The sequence below is a fragment of the Lissotriton vulgaris genome, chromosome 10 (assembly GCF_964263255.1).
Source record: "Lissotriton vulgaris chromosome 10, aLisVul1.2, whole genome shotgun sequence".
Lineage (NCBI taxonomy): Eukaryota > Metazoa > Chordata > Amphibia > Caudata > Salamandridae > Lissotriton > Lissotriton vulgaris.
The window spans coordinates 843,830,939-843,853,122 of NC_141698.1; positions in this window are offsets into that span (position 1 = coordinate 843,830,939).

Genomic DNA, 22,184 nt, shown 5'->3' on the forward strand with positions numbered 1-22,184 from the left:
CTTGCTGCCCATGAGGCGTCTTCGAAGTGCAGTAGAGACGGCCACGCCCAAGTGCCCTGTCCCAGGAGCCGTGAGCCCAGCGTGATTAGTCCAGCAGGGGTCGCCCCAACCCGACAGCTGTGTCCCGACCTCAGGGTTTACCTCGTTGAGGATAGGCGGGGGCAATGTGTCCCAACGGAGGCGCCCGTCTAAGACGCAGGGCGTAACTTAGAGCGCGGGAAAAAGTGGGACTGTGGCCAGCGTCTGAGGAGCCTTCTGGCGGTGACCCCCCTCATTCTTTCCAACAGTGGGGGCGGGTGAAATCACGAGTTTCGTAGTACACAGCGAAACCCAAAACCAAGTGATTCTCCATCCGACCAATTTTTATAATTTGAGAAAGGAGCACTGTTACACACATGGCTGGAAACAAAGTCACAAGCGTGGCTGCAAGCATTGTCAAACGCATGCTGCAGGCATTCTCACCCACGTGGCTGCAAGCACTGTCGGAGATGATTGGCTATAGTTTCAAGAGCTTTAATGTGTTTTTTACCACCTTTCACAGGTTTGAACAGAACATTAAAAAAAAACAAGAAGAACCGCTAACAAAAGCAACAAAAAGGAAGTTCTAGAATGGAACCCATTTCCTCTTTTTATATCTTTGTAACACGATCTGATCTTCCTTACACACGCACAAGAGCTTCTACGAACTTGTATTTGCCTATTGTAAAATGCAATGACAAAGGGAGACGAGCGTGCAGTGATGTGAAACGTCGTTCGCGTTCTGCACTTCTCTGGGAGGGGTGCGGTTTGGAGACCTCGGCTCGGCGGTACTGATGCAGCGAGATCGCAGCGGCGATGGAGGAGTCTGTGGCATTGTGTTTCTTCACTCTCCGCCTGTGCCCCGCTCCAGCACAAAGGATGCTGCGCCCCTCCCCTCAAAGTGACTCGAAGAGATGTCTCGCCACTCACCCCTCCACCCAACGCACACAGATTCCTGCTTCTCCATCACTGCGCAGTGGCACGTGAGAGACGTTTGCATAGAGAGCAAGAGACCTCCAACGGGCTAACTAACGTGGGAGCGACGAGATGTCTTCACCAGCCTTAGAGACTGCACCGCCTATGCCCCCACCTCCCGAACACTCGCTGCTCTGCCTCTTCATTACTGCGCAGTGCGCGCGCTGCGTCTGGAGGCTGGCGCACGAGGGTTGAGTGAAAGTAATTCAGAACGAAGTGCAAGCCCCAGGAGAGATGGCTTCACTAACCTCGGGGTCAGCCCTTTCTAACGCCCCCTGTTCCGGTGACAAACGTGTACAGAGAGCGCAAGTGACCACATCGATCTGACAAGTTACTCCAGAAGTGTCTTCATCATCCTTGGTGACAGCTCTTTCCTAGCCCCCCACTCACCACGCACACCCCGACATCACTGCGCAGTATGTGTGCCACGGCGAGCCGCGGGTTATACAGAGTGAAAGTGAGCAGCCTCGGTGACGCCGCTCCCTATCACTCCATTTTGCACACACACTGTGTTGTGCATAGCGCGTGTGCAAGGGAGAGAGAGACGAGTGCAGCGAGCCGTTGTGACCACCAGCGGCCTGACAAGGCACTCGAAGAAGGTGTCGTCATCGACCCGTAGGCAGTCTCTTCTAAGCCTCGTTTCCGGACACACTCTGTATCCTAATTTCCCATCACTGCACACACTTTGGTGCGCCTGGCACAGCGCAGGGGCGTGGACAGAGAGTGCAAGAGACCGCCAACGAGCTGACCAGTCACTCGAGATGCCTTGAGGAGCCCTTTTCTATCCCTCAGCTACATTGCGAACACACATTATTTCCTGGTTCTCGTCACCTCACTCACTGTGCGTGCCCCTCTCCTGGCGCAGGACGTGTAAAGAAAATAAAATTGACCATCAGTGACCTGGTAAGTGACTTCCTGCCCCACTCGCACACATGAGCTGCACTGGGTGCTTTGAGTTTATCGGGGTGTACCTTTAGCAGCCATGTACAAGTGGACATGTCCATCACTGGAACAACTGCAGAACAATATGCACGGCCATTATTTTTGACAACCCACATAAGCTGCGAATGTGACAGAAATAATACTCCGATGTTGTTCTTAGTGAGCTTTCAGCTCACTGAGCAATCCTCAGGATAAGTTAGGTGGACACACGACACTTGCAGTGAAGCAGCTATAAAGAAGAGGGACGCATTATAAAGAGATAAATAACAAACCATATCCCGGCATGGGGTAGACCCTAAAGTCCTAAGTGCGGCCGACAGGTCCGGCATGTGGAAGCCTTGAGTGACATCCGACCCCTGACAGCCCCCTCTACACATGATACACATTGCAGCACTGAGCGGAGGTCGGGACCCCGCAAGCAGACCCCTGACCATTAGGTCACACATCTGTCACCGTTTAGCATTCTTCCAGTCTTTTCTGGAGACACCCCCTTGGTCCGCACCCCAAAGGAAGGGCTGTGAAAACTGTTCCAGCACATAGACCGGCCCTGCTTTATTTAACCAGTAAGTGACCTGAGACAAGTGGAATATAGAAAGAATGGTACTTTCGGAGAAAAGGTGAATTGCGCTGAGAATCGCCCTTGACGTCGTACTGCAGGAAGCCTGAAACACTTAGGAAGAAAAACAATATGGCGGCTCCAGCTGGAGGGGCTCAGTTTAAAAAGGTGCAGAGTGATGGGGTACAGAAACAGCTTGAGGGAGGGGGCAGGGCGACCGAGACCCACAGTTGTAGCTCCGGGCCACAAGTACAGGGCATAGTGAGATGTTTGGCCTCCCAGAAGTGGGCGCTCACCTCACCAACTAGCACATGGCAAAGGTCTTGAAACTGGGAGTCTAAGCACCCCACTCCCGCTCAAACACACGCACACAATTCACAAAAGTAGTTCAAGTTTAATGGGGTTATTATTATTAATGATAATATGCAAGTCTACTAACATACTTCGGGCTTGCACTTTCCTTACGTTGTTAATGGCGTGTTAGCATGACGTATGTTAATGCTTCGTTTTTATGCCAATTTCCATAAATGATACCATATTTTTAACCATATAAAACACGCAATGTTATATCATTTCCAAAAATATGCCGAGTAAATAGGATTAAAATAATTATATACTTATCTGAAATACCCACCATTCGCAGCTCCGTGGCTACATTACTGTTACTTCACAGACTTACTAATGATGCCAAATTAGCAGCCAATCAGAATTCTGTTCTTGGTTGTGTGCCTGGGCCTATTTAAACATTCACAGGGTAGTGGGGCGCCATTTTGCTGCGCCAAATAAACCTCCGGTGCCATATTTTACTTTGCAATGTCCAGTCAGTGGCACTGTATGCATGGCATTGACTTGCGTTGGCACCGTTGTCTTAAATTAGGCCCCGCCAAGCCCGAAATCCGAATTATTCTTGTTTCTACCAGAATGTTAGCGACAGCTTCAGTTTTGGAATTATTTGCCATCTTTGGGAAAGTAAGCAGGCCCTGCCCACCACTTCTGACATTCTGCCGGGCAGGGCGTTAAGCGAAGAGAAAAGGTGCTTTATCCAGCCTTGTACTCTTGTTTAATGCCCTTTCTGTTATCATTTGAAAAAACAAGGGGAGTTAGGCCCAAGGAGACAAGGATTAGGCATGGCCGTTTTACTAAATAGAACAACTGGGGATAAGCCTATACCTCGAGTTTTTAGAAGCATAAATGATTTCTGCCTCGTACGCGAACACCTTATATTTTTGTTTGTCCTGGTATTTTTTATTTTTACCTTTTACTCATATCTTTAGTTTTTAAATTGCATACATTAGCACATGGAGAATGAAAACATTGTCTCTTCATATCCACTTAGCAAAATACTTCATAAAACATTTCAAATTTACAAGTGATAAATCGTGCTCTACAAAAAACATCACAAAATTCTTAAGTGACAATTGTGAAACAACAAGAATGAAAGAAAACCCAACAAACAACTACCTGTGTCGTATCTCGCTAAGTCTGTACAAAAGAAAGGCGATAATCTTATGGCCCTCTTTTAGTGTCTAATTTTTTTTTGAGAAGTAATCAATAAAGTTTGAAAAAGGAATGTAGTCCTTAGTTGTGAAGTGGAATTTAGCCACCATTCCTCAAACTTTATTTGAGGAATGGTGGCTAAATTCTACCCCCCCCCCTGGTTAGCCTGGCAAAGGCATATGTGTGCCCGTTCTGCAGGACACTATACCCTCAATTACCTCGAGTACACAGCATACCAATTAGCCAAGTCAGCACATACCCAAATTTGTAAATGACCTATGAGTGCATTCACTGCATATCACTACACATATAGCACACTTAAGACCAACTTGTGCACACAGAAACAGAATACATACTAGTTAGACTACTGATAACTCTCCTCAAACAAAAATAAAACATACGCCAAGATCTGCCATTCTAATGGCACATCATGCGATATAGAAACCCCATACCATACCATACAATGCCATACCCTACCATACCATACCATATACAACCTCTTGAAATCAAGCTCCAAAATTCCCTAATAACTTTAGTTTATGGGCCATCATTTACACGCCCCACATTTTGTCCCAACACGGTTACTCCTTTTGAATTGCAAGGTCTATTCACATTTTTCTTGCTAACCTCGCTCCAAATAACCAATTACTAGCAGTCTAGTCATCTTTCAGGAGCATAATCAGTGTATATTATTCATTCCACAAAACTAATTTTGCCAGCCACTTTACATGGCTATGCACGTTAAATTTGTGCCTAAGCAGCAGTCATAGCAGTGGTTTCAGACATGACATCAATTTAATGAGGCGTCTGTTATCATGTCTAGTTTGTTGAAGGATACAATTCTCTGGGGTTGATTGGATTTAAAACTACTAGTTATCCGATACTGTGGTGGAATCGGTATTTGTCCACTTGCTCTACAGATTATGGCTATTTATAAGAAATAACCATAAATGTTTTTAGCTGGGATTAGGGCCAATATTGTGGATTACGGCAGGTTGCACAAATGTATGGTACGTAGTCAATTTTGACTAACTGTACAACTTTCACACCGAGTACTCCTACCACAGAGTTAACTATGTCTAAAGTAATCTGTGCATGGTTTGTTCATGGGGTAAAGGGAAGAATGACTAAACAGTCAAAACGTAAATGACTAAACCAGGCATTTGTCTCAGTTAAAACTTTGCGTGGGGCCTGGTTTTGTGTCACCAAAACATGCAGAACACCCATATTGGGTCCACATTCATTCTCACCTAAACCCTTACGATTGTGATGCTAATATCACCCCTAAATATCTCTCCTGGAATCAAGTAAGATCCATTTTCAGAAGTAATTTCTGCAACCAATTATTCTAAGACCAGCATTAATGTTTTCTTGTTGGTGTTGTTCCTAAACCAGTGGAACACACCAAACCATTACATCAAAAGATTTTAAATTGAGAGGTGCAGAATGTTAAAGGCCTCAAGCCACCCCATCTCAAGCTCCACATTCATAATCCCAAACAAGAACATGCCTCTTCTTTAATGCTACAATGTCATAAATGAGCTGTAACTTACCCCTTTAAATTTACTTTTGCCACCAATTTGGAACAACCATGCCATGATGCTTGGTACTTGAATGCAGCTGTCATTGATCACAGTGGGCCTGATTTAGTCTGTATCACCTATCTTATGACTGCATAAGTACCATCACCAGTGGTCACATAAGAAAGCCGTTTTTTAGGACATTCAACAGAATTGTGGTTAGGACCATTGTTCATGTACCCTATATACTTGGGCATCCACTGTATACTCTTTAAAACAGAATTAAAGCCCATTGGTTCAATTCGTGGATCTTTCACTCAAAAGTTTTTTTTGAATAAACAGAGGGTCGAGCACCATTTGAAAGAACTCCAAAACCTGAGATTAAATGTATACAGTGCTGGAGAACAGTCACAGTGGCATTATTGCGAGTAGGAGTTATATTTTAGGATTTGTATTCAGGTTTTTTCCAAATAACAAGGAAACACTGATAGCTATGCTTGCACATAAAATTATTAAAATACAAACAAAGCCAACCAAAGCCCATACAAAAACAGGGCACACGTGGTACATGCAATCCGATTAGCAGGGTATATGGCAAGGGCTCTACTTAAAGCCTCCCACACTTTAGTTAATCAATTCTGCTTCCCGCTTCTCTGCCAGTTTGTTTCCAGTGCAATCCCTGGGGATGCAGTGTTGAACAGCTGCAGAGATTCATTACGGAAATTAAATGAACGCAGCCAATGCTTTGTTCAGCAATCACTGTGCCAAGAGAGAGGAGGATAGAACTGGTGCCTACTGACAATGTTAGCAAACAATGTCAGTTGCGTGCACCACTCTGGCAGCCTGGTGTTTTCCAGGCAATTTGCATAATTAGACATGTTGAACAATTCTTTGGGGATCCTTAACATGCCCATTTGGCCGCACGCCTTTTCTGAATTACTCCCGACTACCAACATGGACCAATATTAAAATAAAAAAAAATTCAATCAGGAATTATCATTCATAATGCAGAAACAGCAGATCATATTAGGGGAAACATGCTTTTTTCTGTCAGTGCTTACTGTTCTCAGAAATAAACAGATTGATTACCACTAGATCCTTGTCCCAGAAAACAGCGCATTGACAACACCGAACTTTCTTAAATTCTTCCAAACAACCCTTCACATATGTAGTGTATACACTGGTTCCCATGCAATACAGCAGATCGTGAGACACAGGTTAGTATGCAATGCTTCCTTTATTATTCCTTTGTGCAGCTCGTTACATGCATGTCCGTCCTGCTTCCTGTCCTGGTCATCTGTGTGTCCTTCCTGTCCCTAACCGGATGTGGTGTCCAGTGACCTGGTCACTGCCCTCATGACCCACAGGGTCCTGATGCCGTCCTGTCAGGTCGCCCTCTCTGTCATGTCACTACATCTCCCCCCTTGTTGCAAACAAATGTTCATGGTACATTTCCAATAGTTGTTGTCGCCCCCTCATTGACAGTACTTACTGATAGTTGTAGGGAGAGAGAGAGAGAAAGAGAGAGAGAGAGAGAGAGAGGGAGAGAGAGAGAGAGAGAGAGAGAGAGAGAGAGAGAGAGAGAGAGAGAGAGATCTAGTCACTCTACATCTCTTCAATTGGTCTTTGTGGTTTTCTGCATGTTCTTCTTGGTCTTTCGTCTCCGTCAACTCTTGGTTCTCTATCTTCCGCCTCCCATGGCAGCTCTGTTGTTGCTGATTCTTCTTCTTTCTTCTTTAGCTCCTTGAAGTGAGAACTGTTCCTCGTTATTCTTTGTTGGTCGGAAACTGCCGTTATCATTGATCCTTTTACTTTTGTCACTATTAGTGGGTCTTTGGAGAATGGGCTGTCCGACTTCTGTTGTTGTTTCTGTCTCACCACCACTAGTTCTCCTTCATTTAATATCGATTCCGATGCGTGTCTCCGCTGATCCGCATACTCTTTCATTTTCCTTTTGGCTTCTTGATCCCTTTCCACAATGTCGCTCCGATCTGCGCTCATCTTTGCTTCCATTTGTGGCAGTCTCGTTTTGCTCGATCGTCCCAGTACTAGCTCAGCTGGGCATCGTCCTGTGGAACTGTGAGGGGTGTTTCTGTAGTCCCTCAACACCTGGCACAGTGCCTGTCCAATAGATATTTGTGTCAGTTTTGCTCTCTGGATGGCTTTCTTTAAAGTCCCCATAAATCGTTCTGCCATCCTATTAGCCTGCGGCCACAGAGGCGTTATTTTCCGATGCTTTATCCCCAGGTAGCCCATGAACCGGTGGAATTCGTCTCCTGAGAATCGAGGGCCATTGTCCGTTTTTAATGTTTGTGGAGAGCCCCATGCTGCGAAGATATCATCTAGCACAGGTAGCGTGGCACTTGCTGATGTCGACGATATCTGCCTTACAATCGGGAACCTTGAGAATTCGTCAATGACGACCAACAGGTAATTTCCAGTCTCCAACGGTCCATAAAAATCTGCCGCTAGTTCTGTCCATACTGCTTTTGGCAATTCTGACATTTGTAGCGGTGCTGGTTTTGATGGCGTTCCCGTCACTTGACAGACATGCAGCGTGTTACCGCTTCTTCCACCATGCCATCCAGTCCAGGGAACCTCACCTTTTCCTTCAGCATTTTCTTTGTAGCGACAATACCTCGATGAGATTCATGGGCCTGTTCAACTGTCTCTTCCTCAGCCTATATGGGATTACTATTCGTGATCCTCTCATTAGAATGCAGTTTTCCGTTTCTGACAGTTCTTCACTTATTTTCTTGAAGGCCAGCATTTCTTCTTTTATTACCCCTTCTTCTGTGGGGCTGTTATTATTGATGTGTCTCCATCTCTGTTGTCGCACCACTTTTCCGATGGCCTGCATGGTGGGATCTCTCCTTGTTTCTTGCTCCAGTTCGGCAATTGTTATTGACGTCAGAGTGTTTTGCTTGAGGATGAAGTTTAGGTATTCTTCTGCCATGGTAGTGCCATCTTCTCTGTGGGGCAGCGGGTGTCGTGACATGTAGTCAGCGGGATTTTGTTCTTTCCCGGGTTTATGAACTATTTTGAAGTTGTAGTCCATCAGCCTTATTTCCCATCGCTCTATCCTTGGTGGTATCTTAGCATTTGGGTTGCCATAGATGGTTACTAATGCCTGGTGGTCTGTTACAATCGTGAAAGGCTTCCCATAAATGAACATGTGGTAGTGCTCACATGCCCACACCACAGCCAGACTCTCTTTTTCGGGTTGAGAGTATGCTCTCTCAACATCTGACAGACTTTTGCTGCCATAAGCCACGACCCGTCGTGGCGAGTCCTTTCCATGCTTGTGCTGTGCCAGTATTGCACCATGGCCTACTGGGCTGGCATCCACAGTGAGTTCGGTGCATAAATTCGGGTCGAAGTACGCCAGGTGGTCTACTGCCGTCACTGACGCCCTTATCTCTTCGAACGCCTTGCTGCATTCTGTTGTCCATTCAAACGTTTGTCCCTGCTTCGTTAGCTCTCGCAGTGTGTGCTCACTGTTGCAAAGTCCTTGATATAACGGGCACAATAGCTGGCAAGACCGAGGAATGACCGTACTTCAGCTGTGTCTTTTGGTTGCTTTGCCTTCACTAGGGTGTCTACCTTGCTGCGATCCGGACTCATTCCTTTTTCCGAGAAGATGTGCCTGAAAAACACCAGTACTCCTCTTCCTAGTTCACATTTCTTTTAATTTACTGTTAAACCAACTTCTTCTAGTTGTGAACATACTTCTCTCAGTGCTCTGTCATGTTCCTCATCTGACTTGCCGAACACTAGGATGTCGTCACTATAGTTGAGACTGTTCTTGATTGGTCTTATTATCTGACTGATTGTTTCTTGGAAAATCTCAGCAGCTGATGAGATCCCAAAGCTCAACCTCTTGTAGCGAAACAGACCTAGATGCGTCGAGAACGTCAATAAGTACCTCGATTGTTGGTCTAGTTCTAATTGATGGTATCTCTTGCATAAGTCCAGTTTTGAAAATCGTCGCGCTCCTGTCAGACAGCTGATCATGTCATCCAGGTGCGGACCTGGATGTCTTTCTCTTTCGATGGCGGTGTTTGGGATTCTCATATCCACACATATTCTGATCTGTGCAGTGTTCTTCTTTGGTACTGCTACTATGGGAGATACCCATGGTGTTGGTCCTTCAGCTGGCTCGATGATGTCCTGATCCAGCAGTGACTTTATCTCTTCTTCCACTTGCGGCTGTAGATGTATCGGTACGCGTCTGTGATGTTGAGCGACAGGCCGGATTGCTTCATTGATGTGCAATGTGATCTGTCGCCCTTTTAGTTTTCCAAGCCCCTGTGTTAGCTTCGGATACTCTCCTAGGATGCTTCCTTTGGCAGACATGTGATACGTAATTTTTAGCAGATCCATTACTTGCGCCGTGACGTTGCTTAATAAGCATGGTGCTGGAATGTCTCCTCTTAGTACATGAACCTCCTCTGTGACTGTTTTGTCTTTATATGTCAAGGTATCCGTGAACTTTCCCAAATTCGTTACAGGTCTCTTTGCAACCCAGGTGAATACTTGTACTCCTAACGGTTGTAGGTGTGATTTTCTCTTCATTTTCTCATATTCTGTGGCGCACATGATGTTGCACGTGGCGCCACTGTCCAGTACGAATTCTGCTTGGTGAGGCCCTACGTCGATGGTCACCGATTCTGTTGTCTGTATTGACTGTTTGTCTACCAGTGTGATGCTTTCTTCACTGTGTCCTTCATCCGTGGACATGAGGTATAGGCGTTCTACTTTTTCTTCTGCTTCTTCTTCTCCTGACTCTAGCGAGGAGCTCCTTGTTGTCATTTCCATGTGTCGCACATGCCGGTTTGTCGTCATTCGTGGTCTCCCTGGTCTACCTCTTTCAGTTTTGAATTGCATGCCTTGGCACATGGTGGCAAAATGATTACTTCTATTGCACTTTCCGCATGTCTGACCAAAAGCTGGGCACGCACCTCGGTGTGGAAACTCCAAACCACATCTGCAGCACTGTGAGCCTTGTTGTTTCTTTGCTGGTTGTTCACCTGACCCTTTTTTCCAGTGATGCGATCTATTATTGTCTGTCATTCTGTGGGCTTGTTCAACCCGTCTGTCCATTTGTCTCTAATGAGCCATCGCTCTTGCTTCTGCTCTTGCCAGTTCCAAAATCTTTTCTAGGGTGGTTGGCTCCTTTAATATTCTCGTGCGGAAGTCAGTGTCTCGACATCCTTCTATTATTCTTAGGCGGATGGCCTGCTCATTGTCATATTTCTCGAATTCACAGTGGGTCACTAGTTTTCTTAGCCTTGTTGCGAAATCATCTAGTGACTCGTTGGGTTGTTGAAATGCGATGTTAAAACTGTATCTTTCGAAATCAATATTTCTCTGAGGGTCAAATTTGCTCGTTAGACACTTGCCGCCGCTCTTCTCGCGAGATTTCGCGATCGAAATCTTCCTCGCCTGACTTAAAAATGGCCGCTTCCCAGATCTCGCTTCTGATTGGCTCAACCGCCTGACCTTAAAATGGCCGCCGAGACTCTCGCGAGAGCTCACGCCTCTATTCCGAGAGCACGCTTCCCTTCGCGCTTACCGCAGTTTGCTGGCAATTCCCTCAGAAGCGGTCGGGTGGGCTCCGATGTCGCTTGTTTCTTCTTCTTCTTTCTGCACATCCAGGGTGGGCACCTGGTTATTCCTGATGGCGCCGTCGATCGTTACGCGTCGATTTACGCGTTGGCTCGTTTACCTTCGTCGCCAGTTGTAGTGTATACACTGGTTCCCATGCAATGCAGCAGAACGTGAGACACAGGTTAGTATGCAATGCTTCCTTTACTATTCCTTCGTGCAGCTCGTTACAGGCATGTCCGTCCTGCTTCCTGTCCTGGTCATCTGTGTGTCCTTCCTGTCCCTAACCGGATGTGGTGTCCAGTGACCTGGTCACTGCCCTCATGACCCACAGGGTCCTAATGCCGTCCTGTCAGGTCGCCCTCTCTGTCATGTCACTACAACATAAAATTCAGCAATGGTCACCATACCAAAGGCTATATTTCCCAGACAAAAACTTCCTCAAAGCCACTTTTTACAAGGATGATTGCTTATGATCGCCCTTCATCAAATCTCTTTAAGGGAAGGCTGTCTTACCCCAACTTATGATTCTCAATGCTTTTATTGGTGCACAGACAGAATATCGAGTTTGAAATGTCGACATACACAAATATCGAATTGGAAATATCGACTTGGAGGTAAGAAATACCATTTTTGAAAATATCGGTCACTACTATCGTTTAAAAAAAACTATAGTTGTTTAAAATAGTGTTGTTTTAATTAGTGTTATGTATTTTCCTATGTATTTTAAGAGTGTGAACTATTTTTTTGTATAAGTATTGCTTTTTTTAATATATGAGTTATATTTTTAGTAGTTATTGTTCTTATTTTAATTACATTTTGTGTTTTTTAGTTCTGTAGTGGGTTGTGGGGGTATAGGGGAATAGGGTGGAAAGTAATTTGATTATACTAAATTCATTATTTTTTCTTATTTATTAGTATGTATTTAATTTATATTTTATAGTATTAATTATGGGAATTCATTTATTAAGTATTCATTATTAATTGGCTGCTAATTATTATTAATTAATTGGTGATTATGGTAATTGTGTCACTTTTTAGGAGCAGCTGTGGGTTTATAGCGGAATATGGTGGGAAGTAATTTAATTATAATACATTTATCAATATTTATTTATTTATTAATATTTATTGAATTTAAATTGTATAGTGTTAAATGTGGGAATTAATGTATTAATAATTATTTAATAATTGATTGTTTATTATTAATTAATTAATTGGTAATTATGTTAATTGTGTCATTTTTTTAGGAATGGGTTGTGGCTTTATAGGGGAATAGGGTGGGAAGTAACGTAATTATATAATAAATGTATTAATATGTTTATTTATTAATATTTATGTAATTTATATCTTATAGTGTTAATTGTGGGAACTCATTTATTAATATTTATTAATTAATTGCTTGTTAATTATTAATTAATTAATTGGTAATTCATTATGCTAATTGTGCGGTTTTTTTAGGAGTGGGTGATATTTATAGGGGAATAGGGTGGGAAGTAATTTATTTATAATTAATTAATAATTATTTGTTAATTAATGCTAATTAATTAATTACAATTTAAATATGGCAATTGTATAATTAATTTGAGATGTAAGTTGTGGGGTTTATAGTGCTAAAAGGTGGGAAGTTTTAAATTAATCCTTAAGTTGGTTTTAATTGATATTTTATTCATATAAAATGAGTTATTGACATTTTGTAATGATTTTTAGGTGTGGGTTGTGATGTTTATTGGGGTAGGTTTCTTTGTTTGCCACCTGCCCTTTCTGCCGCACCTCCGCCTGGTTTGGACTCCTCTGTGTGACGCTGACACTGCTCAGGTGGGACGTGGTCCCAGGGTCCACGTAGCCGCTGTTTCTCCACCAACTTCAAGCGCCCACACCCTGGGAGAGGACTCTACCTTCCAGAGTGCATCTTGCCCTTACCAGCTGCCGCGAGTGAGGGGGAGGCGTGGCCACCGCACTTAATGCGCTGCCTCTCCACCCGCGGCGTGGGATGCAGCCGGACCAAGGGTGGGCCCATCTGAGCCCGTCCGAGTCTGGTGGAGGCTGGGCTGGGCCACCCCTCTAACTTCTGGTTCATAAGCAGGGGGGACGGTCTAGCTGCAGTATTGTATCACCATGCCACCTGTTGGGGCTAGTCTATTGGGTAAACGTAAATCTGGAGTAGGGGGAGTTGTAGGATCCCTTGACGCATTCTTAACCAGGGCTGAATCTGCGCTCATTCACGAGATACAACTAAAAGAGCGCAGGTTATCGTTAGAACATTAACATTAATAGGTTCAGATAACCCAGTTCCTCTACCCTATTAATGCAACCATACTCCCCCGTAGCTGCTCCTCCAGGGCCAACTAGGCAACCTATATTTGTCTTATCTGCTTCTCCTGATCCCACCCCAATAAGCCTGGGAGGTCCCCTCAGAGCCTCACCGGTTACTACTAGGGGAAAGAAAGCCAAGCAGGTCAAGCAGGGTGCTGGGGGGAAGGAGGAGGAACCTCCAATAAAGAAAAGGAAAGCCTGTGGCCTAGTGAAATCACATCCCTACTCAACGGGGGGTACAAGTCAGAAGGTCCCTGCAAAGGGGTGTGGGGGCGTCTGCAATCTTCCTTGGCAACTACCAGTGATTGCTCTCTTGGGGATGTTACTCCTGTACCAGTGAACTGTAGTAAGGATGATTTCACTACCCAGTTATTGCAGAAAACCTCCACTTTAATCGACCCCCTGATGCAGAAACTTGCTTCAATTGAAGATAGTCTCATCAAAATAGAGCAGTGCCTCCCTAGGAGCTCACCGATTAACCACAATGCACAATTGGGTGGTGAGGGTATGACTCAAAACCAGCTGGGGGAGGGGCCTGCAAAACAAGGGACCAGAAAACATCGCACCTAATCGTTCTAGCGCAGTTATAGGTAATAGTCAGCTAAACCCCCCAACTAGCGGTGGGTCTGGCACCCTTGGTGCCCTCCAGGCCCCGAGAACTGGTAGATCATATCCATTCCAACAACCCTTAGCCGAGGAACTGCATCCTCCAAAATCCCTCCATTTACCGCCGGAAGCCACACCTTACACTGTCGTTTTGGGTAATGTCCCTGAGCTTGAAACACAGACGCGGGAGCACTGGTCAACCCTGCGTAATAAGGCCCTACATCTGTTAAATTCTAGAACAGGGCTAACAACCGAACTGTTCACTGAATTCAAAATGGTGCGAAGGGTACCTTGGGTGGGAAAGTCTCAAAAAACTCTCCGGGGGGACTGTGTGGTTTTGAGTTTCAGGTCACCCAGCTTGGTTCAGTATATAGTGTTGAGGGCAGGGAATCGTGATACAAGGAACACTATCTGAGTACTGCCACTGGGATTCTTTTATCAACCCAAAATAGATTCCAGTAGTCCCAGTGGGAGAGGGATATTCCATCCCTGGGGCATTTTAACCACCCTGTCCCCGTGAGCAACCAATTTGACGCCCTTTCTACATTCGAAAGCATTGATTGACTTGGCCGTATTGGTGGCCCTGTAATAACTACAACAAGCCTAATCAAGGGGCACCGGGGATTAGACTAGGGCTCTTCTACTAGTGACCCTGTTGACTGGACCAAAACTAGGATTACAAAACCAGCGAGGGCCCAAATTGGTGATAACGCTGGCAACTCTGGGGAAGACACAATGCCTAGGGAGAGCAAGAGGGCAGGCCCAGCCAGTGTACCTGTGGATGGATGCTCCTCACCGAATGACACCCTTGGTTCTGTTGCCTCAAGAACTACGAGCTCACCCGCAGTCTTAACACCCCTCTCGAGTGCCAACCTAGGGCTCAATAAGCCCCATATTACAGTGGGTTCTTGGAACATCGCGGGGCTTTTATCCAAAATTGAATCCAGTGACTGGTCTACTTTTATTGAACAGCATGACATTTGGGTATTTCAAGAGACATGGTCCATGGAACAAGTCTACCACCCCATGTTTTAAAATTTTTCTAAGCCAGCACAAAGGGGACGAAAGGGGAGACCATCTGGTGGGCTAACGTGCTGGGTGAGACAGCAATCGAGTTACACCGTAGAGGTGGTTCCAATTGACAGCCCGGATATTATGGCTCTCTGTTTACGAATGGGTCAGGTACGGCATATCTTGTTAATTAACATCTATGCAAGAGGGCTGCCGGGTGGGAGGTGCTCTGAGACAGTTGCCCTGCTTGATAGTTTCTTGGACAGCTGAGAGAAGGACATAATTTGATTATAGCGGGCAACTTTAACTGTTCCTTCGAACCCCTTGACCATGAGGTTGGTAATTTAACCTCTGATGAGGACTTACAATGGAATATCCCCCCTTAGACCTCAGCCCAATTAACAAATGGACGGAAGCAGCTTTGCAGCTCAAGGGGTTGTGTCTGACGAAGGGAGTGAGGGCAGCAAACTGGAGGACACAGTTGGACCAGAAGGGTGCGTATACCTTTAATAACGGTTTGAGAAGAAGCCGGATAGATTATATCCTTCTCAATGTGGAATTCTGGGCTCACTTACACAACATGTCGGTTTTTGAGTGGACCGAAAGTGATCATGACCCACTGGTATTATCACTCAAGGTTCTGAGCCCACTAGACAATGCCAACAAGGATGATGCCCAAACCCAATTGGAAGCAGTAGTTTCGAATGATGATAGGAGAGTCAGATGGATCAGGCTTGTTAAAAGTGAAGGGGACCTGGAGCAAAGGAAATCTATGGTTGCCCATTCGGTTGCCATTCTCAACAACTGCCACACCCAGGAGGATATTAATCACTCTGTCCCAAGTGTACATAGTGATTTATTCTCGACCTTAAAACCTTTTTTTATTAAGCCTAATTCCAGGAAGAATAATCCAGGTGTAAAAATGGCTTCCTGGTACAATAAGCCATGCAGAGAGGCATACCGGGTGCTAACAAATTCCATCAGATCCAAAAATATGGGTGTGGTCAGATTGGCTAGGACCAGGTACAAAGCAACTCAAAAAACAGCTAAGAAGGAATTGGCTTGACCTGCTTGAAGCTAGTAACGAAAGAGATATGGTAAAATTCTGGCAGCTAGATTAGTGGGGTAGCAATGGAACACCACACATACCGGTCAATCATGTAGCACCAGAATCGTGGGTTGCGTACTTTGAAGCACAATTTTCCATTTTAAATAACATCTTAACCCACCCCCTACTTGGTCTCACATCCACCATCCTATCGTTTGACAGCTCTGAGGTCAAGACGGTGCTCTCATTGATTCCGTAAGGGAGGGCTCCAGAACCGGATTGCATACCGGTGGACCTGTTCAGTATGATAAAGAGAACTGGGTCAATAACATTACTTTTTTTAGCCAATGCCATAGCTAGTGGTGCGCCCATCCCTGATGCTTGGTCTGGAGCAGTTATAATACCGATATATATAACGGGCGATCCTCGTTACCCGGCAATTACAGGCCTTTCAGCCTCATTGATTCAATGCAGAAAATAATTGCCAGGTTGGTTCTCATACGAATCTAAGTGTGGATTGAGGAGCATGAGATTTTATCACCATTGCAGGCCAGCTTTCACCCCTTTACCTGCACAATTGACCAGGGTTTTTGGTTTGTTATGATTTATTGGAAAGTAGTTATCATACGGGGAGGTTCCCATTACGCAGCTTTCATCGATCTTAAGTCTGCATTTGACTTGGTTCCACGCAATAAAATGTGGAGCGTCCTTTCGGATGCAGGGATGCCTCAGAAGCTACTAGCCATGTTAATTAAATTGCAAACTTCGAACTATGCACAGGTTCAGTGGGGCTCAAAGGGTGAGGTTACCGATAGATTTCCAGTCCTAAAGGGGGTGCGCCAAGGAAGTGTCCTGGCGCCCACGTTGTTTTCCCTGTTTATCGATAGGGTGGTCCACTACTACTCCACATTTCACACAGATGCTCCTAGTCTGGCGGGGCCGAGGATACAACTGCTCATGTTCGCAGACGACACCTTGATCCTATCTAAGACACAGAAGGGACTGCAGGCTGCACTGTCCAGGTTTGAGGTATTTTGTCAAGATCATGGGCTGGTGGTAAATGTGGACAAGACAAAGTTCATGGTCTTCCACAACCACAAGACTGTTAAAAGCAGTGTGTCCATGAACAATGTCCTTTAAGAACAGACAGATGCATTTGCATATCTGGGGATTACCTTAGGCAGGAACCTTAATTGGAAGCCTCACATTGATTTGTTAGCTTTAAAATATGTAAAGTTGGCAGGAACTCTTGTAAAATAACATATGCTTTCGTTTACCAAGCCCATAGCCCCTGTTCTTAAGATATATAACACCAAGTTCATTACTTCAATCATATATGGTGCGGAATTATGGGGTTTTGAGAACATGTCCTTCTTGGTACGAGCCCAGACAAAAATTTGTCACGATCCTTCCGCAATCCTCTCCATTGTTGCCTCTTTTTTTATGGATTTAGGTTGTCTATGCATCGAGGATCTAGCCCGATACAGACCAATAGCATTTTGGAGATGACTCTGGGTCATCCCCTAGCTCTCCCAATGCGCCAAAACTCTTATGGATTTTAGGGGGGTTGGTGGTACAGGCAATATCAATCAATCAATCAATCAATCAATCAATCAATCATTTGTAAAGCGCACTACATACCCGCGAGGGTCTCAAGGCACTGGGGGGGGGGCACTACTGATCGAACAGCCAGGTCTTGAGTATCCTCCTGAAGGTCAGCAGGTCTTGGGTCTGTCGTAGGCTCAGTGGGAGGGTGTACCATGTCTTGGTGGCGAGGTGGGAGAAGGATCTCCCACCGGTGGTTGTTCTTCGGATGCGCAGGATGGTGGTGAGTGAGAGTTCGGCAGAGCATTGCTGGCGGTTTGGGATGTAGAAGGAGAGCTGTCTGTTGAGGTAGGCTAGGCTTGTCTTGTGGCTAGCCTTGTGTGCGTGGGTGAGGAGCTTGAAGGATATACTCTTGTTGACGGGGAGCCAGTGCAGGTTTCTCAGGTTGAGGTTCCGTGATGATTGTAAGTGATGTTTTCGACTCGCACGAATATGGTCGAGTCTGGTATCTATCAACCGCAAATGACGAGTTTAGTGGGTGTGCGCAGTTTCGCTGTGCTAACCTGAACCGTTCGTTTGTTTCGTGGGTTTATCTATCTGTACCCACGGGTTCCATCTTAGATATGGCATCCATTTTGTCTCTTGCCCTCAAGTAGCCAGCGAACGGACGCTGTCCGCTTCGCGACCCTGGGATTCCCAAGACGTTTTGTGGAAGACACGTTTCCTTTGAAAGTGTCTTTATGATGAGGGGGATGATACTGTAAGGCAGATGGCCCCGCTCGAGGCACATCTTGCCGTGCTGGTCTATTGTCTCAGCCGTGCATCTCATTAGGCACGTCCCTTTGATGCCTGCAGCTCGTGTTTCCCGATACCACCCCCTTTTACACCCTTTCCGATCTCCCCACTGTTTCTGCCTTCCTCTGCACCTGTCCCTGTTCCTTCTTCGATCTGTTTACTGCCGATTGGAATGTACTAATGGTGGGAAGATGGGTTTTTACAGTTGGGAACCATCGAATGTTTCTGTACTTATGTTCCGGACCTTGAATACATCAAGCGACCCCTCTTGGGGATAACGATGGGAACCAAGTTGTAAACCTTTGTGTATCATGTTAACGTATGGGAGAAAACTGTATAAAAAGGAGCGATCCACAGTAGCAAATTGAATCAGATCCCGCGAACATACCTGCTGTGTACTTAACGTGACTTCTGTGTTCCCTGCAGTAAATAAACCTCGAATCTTTGACGCCGAAGGAAGTGTCCCGTGTCTCTGTCATTTGTACGCCGGAACAGGTTACCCACGAAGGTTTTAGGTGTTGTCCCCTGGCACCGCTGGGTCTTAAATAACCCAGTCCTTCAGTTGGCGCCCAACGTGGGGCTGCATCAGTGGTACCGGTCCAAGCCCGACGATCGTGAGGAACTTCGTTTGAAATCTCCGAGGGAAGGTGCACCCCGCTTCATCGATCCTGTTGTCGAAATAAGTGGCCCGACGACTTTTCCTGCGAAGATTCCCACCTCCTGACGGCTGCGACGGACTGCTGCCCTGACTGTAGACCTGTTTTGGCGCCTGGCGTAGACCTTGGTACAGCGAGACGATTGACGGGCCTTCCTGGTGACGCCATCGATCTTTGAGTTAAGTATTTGTGGGTCGCTCCCAGAGTCCTTGGTTGTGGTTGCTTAGTTGTTGCATGGTTCCATTGCATTTGTGGTTCTTCGTACTTGGTTCTTTGTTGTGATATTTGACGACTGCAGCCGCCAAAAACCGAGGGTTTTTGCTCTTTGCAGGGACTTGGTAAATCCCGTAACCCTTGAAGTTTGTGACACTCGGCTAGTGTGCAAGATGCCTGGTCTTAGTACTTCGTTCAGTTGTTTCAGACGTTGTGGTACGGATTCCCGACTGGAGGACTCGTGTCCGATACCTCCGGTTGGAACTCCCACTTATGAGCTTTACAGCAAGCACGGGTTAGGTCCGATTACCTTTAATGAATATTGGATCCGCTATACCAAAAAAGATGGTGTCCTTAGTTGGCCACCTCATGGTAGTTTCGAGACCCCGATTTTAGATAACCTTGAGGCTAAATTGTTTAAGAAAAAGTCATGTTTGATGCCTTTCGGTTATGGCGCAAAGAAGCCAGACAGAAAGAGATCAGACAGACAAAACGTAATCACAGAGATGGTGTTGCTACCATTGTAAAGAAAGCAGAGCAGTTTCAGCGTGATAAGGAGGAAAAGGAAAAGGAAGTTTTTGATAGGCTTCAACGTATGACTATAGATAAATGTTAACCCGCTTTGCCAACGGAGTCGGATAAGAAGGAGGAATTAGTTGAGGATCCCTTAATGTCCTATCTTATGAAGTCACCACCTCCGTACGCACAGGGTACGGCAGCTCCCGTGGTCCCTCCTGTACCTGCTCCTGTACCTGCTCCTCAACCTGCTCCTCCGACTGTTCCTATTCCTTTGCCCGCTTCTGTTCCTACTGCTCCTCCGCCTGTACTTCCTCATACTCCTGTTCCCGCTACTGCTCCTGTTTTACTTACTCCTGTTGTTTCTTCTGTTCCCGATTCTTCTCTTGTTTCCACTCTATCGTATACTTCTCCATTTACCCGACGTCGTACTCCTTTAGTTGCTGCTAACTTTGCTAATTCTCTTGGACCTATTTCTGAGTCCGCTGGTTCGGACGGTCCACAAAGACGTAGTCAGCTTCCTGGTAATAGGGAACGTGCTGCGTTGTACAATATGGCGATGTCATGGATGCTGCACCCCTATAGGAATCCACCACGTTCGGTATTGAATACGTTTAGTCAATTCAATATACCGACACAACGATATGTTTTTGAGGAAATGTGCAAGGCTTTGCGTGATCAAATATCGGCAGATGCATCGGACGATGTATTAACTGCTTTGACCAATCTACAGCTCCAGTTTTCGAGCGGAATGGTGGTGGGTACTAATGTTCGACGTGCTGTCGAGAAATTATTGGCTCTTCGCCCCTCTATGATGCCTCAAGCATTGTTCGTTGAGGATGTTGAGAGACAGTTAGATGCGTCTGGTCAGTTTCCCATGCGTGAAGTTCCACCCGTGTGGATGCCAGGTGATGCTGCTGCTGTTCCTATTATCCTGCCACATTTTCAGAGAGTATGGATACATCTCCCATGGAAACGATCAGAAGTTTTACAGGTGAAGCAATCTTTGCCTGACCCTCGCAAAAATCCTGCAGGGTATTATAAGGAGTTGTCGCAGCTCGTAGATGCGACGATAATGAATCTTGCCGATATCGATATGCTGTTTGGCAATGTCGTACCGCAACCGGTATGGGCCAAGATTCGTCAGGAAGATCATACAAATGAATTAGGTGGTGATTGGGCTGCTCTTACTGCAGCAGATGCACGACAAACTGGTGGGGCTAAGCCTGAACAGATTATTGCCGCTCTCCCTCAGAGAATTATTACCTTGATGAAAACGCTTATGCCAGCTATGAGGGTGAACTGGGACAAATTGTCAGCTTGTAGACAGAAGAAGGACGAGAGTGTCTCTGATTTCTTTACGAGATTTGAGGAGGCATTCATCGATCACAGTGGTCAGGATATGAGTACTGAGGGTGGTCAGCGGTTGTTTGTGGATAAATTTGTCTGTAAACTATTGCCCGACTTGAGCAATAAATTGAAAAATTCTGAGAGTGCGTGGGCTGTCTCTACATCTGCTCAAATATTGGCTACGGCACAATATTATGAGAATAGGGAGAAAGAAGAGAATGACCGCGCTGATAAAAAGACGACAGAACTCAAAACTAAAGTGTTGTTGCAGCAGGCGTATCCTCCGCGTTCGAACCAGAATGATTCGCAACAACGGAATCGATCGCAGTCGCAATCTAATAGGTCGCAATCGCGAAATGACTCCTCTTCGCAGAGATCTTCGTTAGGGTACAATCAGTGTGCCTATTGTAGACAGGAGGGACATTTAAAATTCAACTGTCCAGTCCTAAATGAGCGTGACAGTGGTAATTCGTCTAGAGGAGGTCGTGGTGGTGCTCAGCAGACATCACGTGGTAGGGGTCGTGGTGCACAAAATGACCGTTCAGACAATTCGTCAAATTCGAACAATTGTTTTGATCAACGTGGATCATCGCAAGGACGATCTGCGCAGTATAATGTAGACGACTATTACGTCGATCAGGGAACTGACGACGGTAATTACTAGGACAGCCATAGACAAGGAGAGGGAGTAGTATCAGTTCCGGTTGATCAGAGAGGGCCTTACGTCGCAGTTGCCACATCGGGCGTCGTTGAGCCTTTTCTGTTGGACACTGGTGCAGCGAAAAGTTCCATCATGCATTCGAAACTCCCTGGCGCACCTTTGTCTGGCTTAACAAATGTTTCCGTTGGATTCTCTGGCGTCCCTGTTAGCAATCCGGTTTCGTGCCCTTTGCCACTTACAATTGGGCCTCGTGAGCTGAAAGCTCAGTTGATTTTGACCACTGGTTGTGGTGAAAACCTTTTGGGCCTGGATTTGCTAAAACGTTTGTATGCGACTTTGTATTGTTCTCCTGCGG